The sequence below is a fragment of the Trichosurus vulpecula genome, chromosome 1 (genome assembly GCF_011100635.1).
Source record: "Trichosurus vulpecula isolate mTriVul1 chromosome 1, mTriVul1.pri, whole genome shotgun sequence".
NCBI classification, from domain to species: domain Eukaryota; kingdom Metazoa; phylum Chordata; class Mammalia; order Diprotodontia; family Phalangeridae; genus Trichosurus; species Trichosurus vulpecula.
Window position 1 is genome coordinate 21,315,725 of NC_050573.1, and position 7,830 is coordinate 21,323,554.

At 52.4% G+C, this 7,830-nt stretch overlaps 1 protein-coding gene across 1 annotated transcript in view; it reads right to left on the reverse strand.

The window, feature by feature from the left end:
- FAM222A (family with sequence similarity 222 member A) overlaps positions 1-1,806 on the reverse strand; it is an 84,532-nt gene extending 82,726 nt beyond the window's left edge. Inside the window, exon 1 of the mRNA XM_036741518.1 lies at positions 1,718-1,806. The gene's annotated coding sequence lies outside the window, so the exon portion shown is untranslated. The remainder of the gene's footprint in view (positions 1-1,717) is intronic.
- Positions 1,807-7,830: the final 6,024 nt, after the last annotated feature.

Genomic DNA, 7,830 nt, shown 5'->3' on the forward strand with positions numbered 1-7,830 from the left:
CCCTAGGCTCTCTTCCTGGTTCTGCCACCAATTAGCTGTGTGACCTTGGGCCAGTCATTTCCCCATCCTTGGGCCTGAGGGGGGAGGGAGTCTAGCCTGACAGGAGATGACCTTTAAGGACCCTTTCCCTTCCCCCCTCCCGCACCCTGCACTCCATTCCTCCAAAGAATAAATCAGGTCCAGAACAAGGCAGAGACCACAGCCCAACACTATCCAGGGATTCACTATCGGGGTGAAGTCCATTCTGGCACAAGGCCACAGCACTCACTACCCTGTAAGGCAATCCAGGCTGATCCCTTTTGCCCGCTCCCCACTGCAAAGCCCCTAAGCTTAACGTGTCGGGGTGGGGGCTGAGCCTAGATCAGCTAGGAGACTGGGGCGCCTGCCCCTTTCTCTGCCAAAGCTCTCAGCAGATTTAGGTCAGCTCAGCCTGCTGAGCCCCTATGCAGTCCTCCTCCCAGGCACGAAAGAAGCCGCGGGAAGGTCAGGGGATGCTCCTTCTCTTTCTCTCCCACCCCCGGTGTCCAGCCAGAGCTCAGCTTTCTAGCCTGCCTCCCTGCCCCCTCGAGGTCGGATCTGTCAAGCTGCGTCGCCCAGGCAACACTCTGTGACGTCACAACCGCTGCCTGTGACGTCACACCGCAGCGGAAACCTCAGGAACCTGGATACAATTAGACAAGTCTAGCCGGGTCAGGAGGACCAACTTTAATTAAAAAAAAAAAAAAAGCCGGGGGATAGAATCCGGATGATAGAAGCGCTTGTGCTTGAGACGTTGGGGGTGGTGCATATAGCGACCTCTCTCCGCCTCCCCCCTTTGGGGCTCCTCCCCCCTTCTTCCCCCACCAGATGTCAACCACCTACCCCAGCGCTGCACCTGTGACGCCTCCCACCTGCATTCCCTCTCTCCCCACGCCCCATTCTTGTTTCACAGGAGCCAGAGCCAGAGCCCCTGCTTAACATCAGCATGCATGGGGCGGGGGGAAGGGAAGGGGGCTGTTATCACACTGAGCTCCCTGGCTTGTACCCCCACCCCGACACACATACTTTGCAGGAGGTGATGTTCTGTCTTTCAAGGTTCCAGGATTCCCTTGGACCGGGGACCTTTGTTTGATGGCTAGGGTCGGGCGGGGGGGTGTGCTGGGAAATGCAGCCTCAGCACCTCTCTCTCTCTCTCTCTCTCTCTCTCTCTCTCTCTCTCTCTCTCTCTCAAAATCCCCCCCTAGTCCTCTCGGCTGTAATGGCCCTTGCCATTCATTTCCAAAAAAGCTGCGTCGGGCCCCAAGTCCGGGTGTGAGTATAATCTCTCCTCTCCCTCCCCTTGGGACACGGAGAGTGGAGGGGTCGCTCAACCCTGGTGGAGCTGGTCAGCAGGCTGACCAGCAGGGTCACAACCCTTCCATCCAGCTGCAGCTGGGGTTCCCCTCCATTACACGTAAGACCAGGTTGGGGGAGAGGTCTTTGCCCTGTCCCGGGAAGTTCCCCAGACTCTGAAGGCAGGAGGGGAGGCAAATGATTCTCCTCCGGCTGGGTCAGCGCCCAGAGCTCACCCCCAGGTTTGTGCCCCCTCCATCCTCTCATGCCCAAGGCTGTCAGCACCCAGAGAGTAGGCTCACTCTTTTGCCTCCCAGGGGCTCAGAAAGAGGGGGGCGCCCCATCTGGCTGGTTCCTGCTGGACCCCGCACCGGCCCCTCCCCTCCCTCCATCTCCCCGGATTTACCGTGTCTGCCCGAGCCGTCGTCGCTGGATGGAGTCGGGCTCAGCGGAGACCAGCTGCTGTCCGTGGCTGAGCCATGAGCCGCGGACGGCTGCACGAGGCAATCCGGGCGGGGGCTTCGGGGCAGCGGCCGCTACGTCGGATGCGGCCAGCTGCGGGGCACTGAGCACACACACGCGTGGGGCCGGCCGGCCGCTGGGCTCCGGCTTAGCGGGGGGTGCGCTGGCCTGGGGCTCGGGCTGGGGCCGGGGCGCCCCTCCAGGTGCTGCTGCTGCTGCGCGCCGGCGGGCTGCGGGCTCCTGGCTGCATCCCGGCCCGGCCGGCCGGCACAGGGGCCGCCGCTCTGCCCCCTTCTTCCTCAGGCGCTGCCTGGCCCCGGGCCCAGTCCAGCCGGCGAGGCGGACTTAGTTAGGTCCGCGCCTCCGGGCGGCCGCCGGGGGCTCCCGTCTCCGACGCGGCGCGGCCGAGCCGGCTCATCGGCGCGGCCCCGGCGCCCGGCTCTTTGTTGCTTCCTGCCGGGCCCCGCGGGGGCCGCTGCAGCAGGGCCCGCTCCGGTCTGAGGCGGCTCCGGCAGGCACGCGGGGGGCGCGCGGGCGATGGCCGCGGCGGCGGCTCCGGTTCAGCCGGCGCCCCTCCTCTCTCTCCCTCTGGGCCCCGGAGGATGCGGGTGGGGGAGGGGAGGGACGGAGGGAGGAGCAGGCGAGCGGCGGCTCCGAGGCTGCCTGCGGGGCTGGGGGTCCCCGCGAGCGCTGCTCCCCGGCCTCCCCTGCTCCTGCGGCTCCCGCGGCTCCTTCGCTCCTCGCTCCTCGCAGTGGCAGAAGCAGGGTTGCGCGTCGGGCTCTTACGAGCCCATGGCCCCGGGCGGCGAGCGGGGCTCCCGGCGGGCTCCGCAGCCTCGCACCGCGGGCTCCACGACCCTCGCGGGCAGTCGAGGACCGGGTCCTCCCGGCCCAGCCCGGCCCGGCTCCGCCGGAGAAGCAGCGATAGAGCGAGCCAGCCGGCCGGCCGGCCCGCCCACCCTTCCCCCAGTCTCCGACCGAGCTGCAGCGGCGCTAGCAGCCGGCCGGCCTCCGCTCCGCAGCTCCGCTCCCGCCCGACTGACAAGCGCCAGCCCCAGCAGCGGTCGCGGAGGCTCGCCCCCCACCCACCCCCTCGGGGACAGCCAATCGGCTGCGGCCGAGAGGCGGTTACCAGGGTGACGCGCCGCCGCGTCCCGGGAGGGGCGGAGCCAGGGGCCGCCACGCGTTCTTTTCGCGGCAAAATTCAAAGGCCAGTAGGGCGGCTCTCCAGTCCCGACCTCCACACCTCAAGCAAGCCGACGCCGCGAGGACTACCACTCCCAAGGTGCACTGCGGCCACGCCGGGTCGAGAATGACCAGCACGACGGAGCGAGGCGTCCTGGTACTTGTATTCCCTCTCTTTGGGGCATTTTTTTTTTAAACCAACTCTCGGAGGATGCCCAAGATTCTACATCTAGGACTCGGTGGGTTCTCCGGTGTTCCCAGCTCTGCAGTAGCAGCCTGGATGCCACTATTTCCTGGGTTCTAGTCCCGCTGCTATGACCTGCCTCAGTTTTTCCTGGCTTAAATTGTCTTTCATTTTGTAAAGTCGACTGAACAGGAGAGGTTGTTGGGGAATCTCAGGACAGCGCAAACCTTAAAGCGTTTTCTAAATAAACGGGAGTAGAGCTACTGTCGTTGTGCATGGAGAAAGAGCTGTGAGCACAGTGGCCCTATTCTTGCCCCTGAGGCTCGGAGAGATTCTTCCCTCTCCCTGATGGACAAGGAGCAGCTGGGAAACTGACTCAGTCATCTCCCAGGCCCAGATGTCACCTTCAAGTTCTGCAGCTGAGAGCCCTTCACACACATGATCTCATCCCTTTCTTCTCTCTGATGTCATCCTGTTCTATTCTTCCTATACGAGGAGTATCTTCTTCCCACCCCCAACAGTAAAACCTACTTACACTGGGATTGTTCCCTCAGACCCCCCAATAGTAATGTAAGATAAACATCTAGATTATGTTTAATAAATAAACACAGCTCATGGGTGGCATAGGCACATATATTTATATATACTTATATATTTATATACCCATGCCACCCATGAGTTGTCTGTGTGTATATATATATGTATATACACATATATACACATATATACACATGTGTGTATGTATGCATACATACATATATTTGATCTGCTATCTGACCCACCTTTGTAGATAGGAGGGTGGTCCATGCTGGCACTGCTGGAGGATGGGCTGGCAGGATCCAGGACTGGAGTAGGCCATTTTTCCTATTTCCAAGAAGGGTATTGACCTAAAACTATGTCTTTCTACTACTCTCAAATATCTCTAGGGATATGAGTCTGGGTTCAAAATGAAAGCTGCTTTCCCAGTTGCCCTAAAGGGAGATGGTAGCCCTCAGCTTTTTGGCCAGCTTAGCCCATTCCTACCAAGCACTAGTCACACAAAAGGTCATACTAAATAGTTAACCTCTTTATCAAAGAAAGCAGCAAACAGATATCAGAGAAGCTCTACGGAGTCTAATATACCAGAGAATACACAAAGTACTTGAACTCTTCGGCTGGGAGCAAGATGAGATCTCAGCTCAAACGAGGAGAATGATTTCGTCAAGGTTCAGTCTGCTCAGCATTCTCAAGAACTGTAAGCATTGGAGGTCAAGGGGACAGAACTGAGACTGTCTTCTCCTACCCATCCTGGGCTCCAGTCTTCTTCAAAGGTCTATGCCTACTCTCCCTCACCCAAGGTCTTCTCTTAAAGTATTTATCCCACAAACTGAAGTCACGTCCCCTCCATACTCCCTGCTTTGTGCTATGTAGCAGCTCAGCATTCTCTCAGCCAATCAGATGTCATGTCATGAATACTCAGTGCAGACTGAGGAAATGTACTTCAGGAAAACCACCCTAGACTTTGTCAGAAGCAGGGATATAATAATAAAATAATAGAAGGAGCTGTGATTTCGTCATCTTCGGGGAATTCCAAGTGTGGAATTTATCTAAGTATATAGGAACTGGTCTGTGACTTAGATTTAGGATCATTTGTAAGAAGGGACTCATTTAGCTCATCGGCTTCCTTGTTTGACAGATGAAGACACTTCTGAGTGAATGATTAGATGAATTGCCTAAGGTCACACAGGTAGTGAATAAGTACTAACAAATTATTAGCTAGTAAGTGTAAAAAAATAGAGTCTTTGTGACAGTGGATAAAAGTACTTGATTTGGTGTCAGGAAGATCTGGGTTCAAATCCTGCTTCCGATACTTAATTCTCCTCTATACTTCAAATCCTATTCTGACATTTGCCTGCTGAAGAAGAGCAAGTCAACTTTTAGAACTCCTCAGTTTCCTCATATGTAAAATGGGGATAATAATCCCAGTATTACCTCACGATGTTGTTCTGAAACTCACATCAGCCAATGTATGTAAAACATGCAAATTGTCAAGCACCTTGGGACTCCTCACTACATTGAGCAGCAATGATGGTCGATATTTCTGTAGGGTTTTAGGGTCTTAAATCACTCTGTAGACATGATCTCATCGGTTTATCCTTGCAACACCCAGTGAAAGAGGGTGGTATAGGGAATATGACCCTGATATGAAAGATGAATAAACTAAGCTTGGAAAAGAAAAGTGACTGGCCCAAGATCTCCTGACTAATAAAGTCTTCTGACTAAGCCTTCTCTGATTGACTCTATGGGTTTGACTGGTTTGTAGTTATCTGCATTTCTCACCTGGCTCTCCTCCCATTTTCAACGCCTAGTGATTAGTGTGATACAGTTCTCTGTAATATGGTGGATAGGTCAGGTGCTGTCCATGGTTTCAAAACAAAGCTAAGCTTTTTGACCATTTTAGGAGTTCAAAGAGCCCCTCTGGCCTCTGGCACTTATGCCTTAACTGAGCTCAGGGACCCATAGACTCCAGCCCAGGAGGCAGACTAGGAGCAAAGATGATTGTTTCCACTTTACAGATCGGACACAGAGGCCCAGAGAGGTTAGACGATGCTATGGGTCACACAGCAAATCAATAGTGAAGCTGAGATAAAAACGATTTATTCACTTTCTTGCCACTGGCTCTCAATGCTGGGGAAGGTCCCACTCTTTGATACTGGAGACCATGATTTTGTCTTCATTTTCAGGCCTTTCCTTGAACGATCCACCTCACAGGGTTGTTATGAGAATCAAATGAGAGAACATATGTAAAGCGCTGCGCAAACCTTCAAGTGCTTTTGAATGGGAGCTATTATTTATTGAAAGCTGAAATTTACATTCACTGTCCACCAATAGGGCTAGGGACAGAAGTCTAATAGTAAATGTTTAACAATTAGATTCCCCCCCAAAATGAAACTGCACATTTTTGTCGGCATTAATAACATTTTCTCCACTTTCTTAAGACTAGATAATCAACAAAACAATATTGCAGCTTTTCAAGGGGGTAAATGCTCACACTGAAAATTTCATGCACCTCCCTGGGGAGAGATGACTGTGGGTGGGTGGAGAGAAGTAGAAGGAGAAAGTAGCAAGATGAGGGAGGAGGTAAAGAATGAAAGAAAATGGACAGAATTGGGACTTGGGTAGGTAAGCCGAGCAGTCACACTTAGAGACCGTCAGATGCTTGTGTTTAATGCAACTTCTTAGAAATGCACATTTTAAGTGCCAGAAAATTCTACTCTCCATGACCTGAAGGTATTTATTTCAGGATGTCAACCTACATATGACTCAAAGACTCCAAGTCTTTGATGGATGGTATACAAGCAGTGGTGGAAATCTCAAATCTTGATTCCTTAGGGTACATAGATGCATTGTCCTGAGTCTGAAACTTAGATTTGGACAGTGTACTGGGTTTCAGGTCAGAATAGAAGGAAAGGGGTCTTAGAGACCAGGGGATTTAGAGCTGGAAGGGCTTTTGAGACCAGCCAGTCCAAACCTTTCATTTACAGATGGGCTCAGGGAGAAGTGACTTGCCACAGAACTGGCCAACCGAAGAACAAAGCTGAGAGTCCAGGTTTCCAGAATCCCAGGCCGGTGTCCTTTCTCCTGCATCAAGTCTGAATAAAAATGGCACTTTGTACTTATAGAACTGCTTTCAAAATGTTTGCATGCCTACTACTTCATTTAATTGGCCTAACAGGTTAGGTAGAGCAGGGGTTGGTGTGCAGTGACAGAGAGAGCCCTGGAGACAGGGGTCTGAGGGTGTTCTGGCTCTAATGCTTACCAACTGTATGACCTTGAGCAAATCATGAAACCTTTTGGAGGCTCTGTGTCAGACAGTCTCATCGAGCATTTATTAAGCACCAACTATGTGCTTAAGCATTGAGGAGACAAAAGCAAGAAAATGGTTGCTGCCCTCAAGCTGCTCACATTCTAATGGAGGCTGCATGCAAAAAAAAAAATTGTGTATTCAAAATGTATACAGTGTAAGTGTTAGATAATACCAGGAAGAATGCACTGGGGAGGGGTGAGGAGGTCAGGGAAAGGCATCCTGCAGATGAAAGAGGGATTTGAGTTGAGTTTTGAAGGAAGGCAGGGAACTGAGAAGGGAGAGCCTTCCAGGCATAGGGGACAGCCAGTGAAAAGGCATAGAATTGGGGGATTTAGTGTAATATGGGAAAAACAGCAAATGGACTAGTGTGACTGGATTGGAGAGTATATAAAGGGGAGTAAAGTATAAGAAGGAAGAAGACTAGAAAGGTAGGAAGATACAGTTGTGAAGGGCTTTTAAATGCCAAATAAAGGATTTTGTATTTGATCTTGGAGGCAATAGGGAGCCTCTGAAGTTTAATGAGTATGGTGGTGATGAAGTCAAACCTTTAGGGAACTCACATTGGAAGGTAAGTGGAGGAAGAGAATGGAATGCCTATTAGAAAGTCGTTGCAATAGTACAGGCAGAAGGACCTGAAATAAGGTGATGGCTATGTGAGTAGGGAGAAGAAGTGTATACAAGAGATTTTGTGAAAGAAGAAGCAGAAATAAGTCATGGCAGCATAGAAATATGGGGTGAGTGCAAGAGACAAATTGAGGACAAGACAGACTATGACCCTCTGGGCAACCTGGAGGATAGAGGTACCCTCAACAGTAATAGGGAAATTTGGAAGAAAGATGGA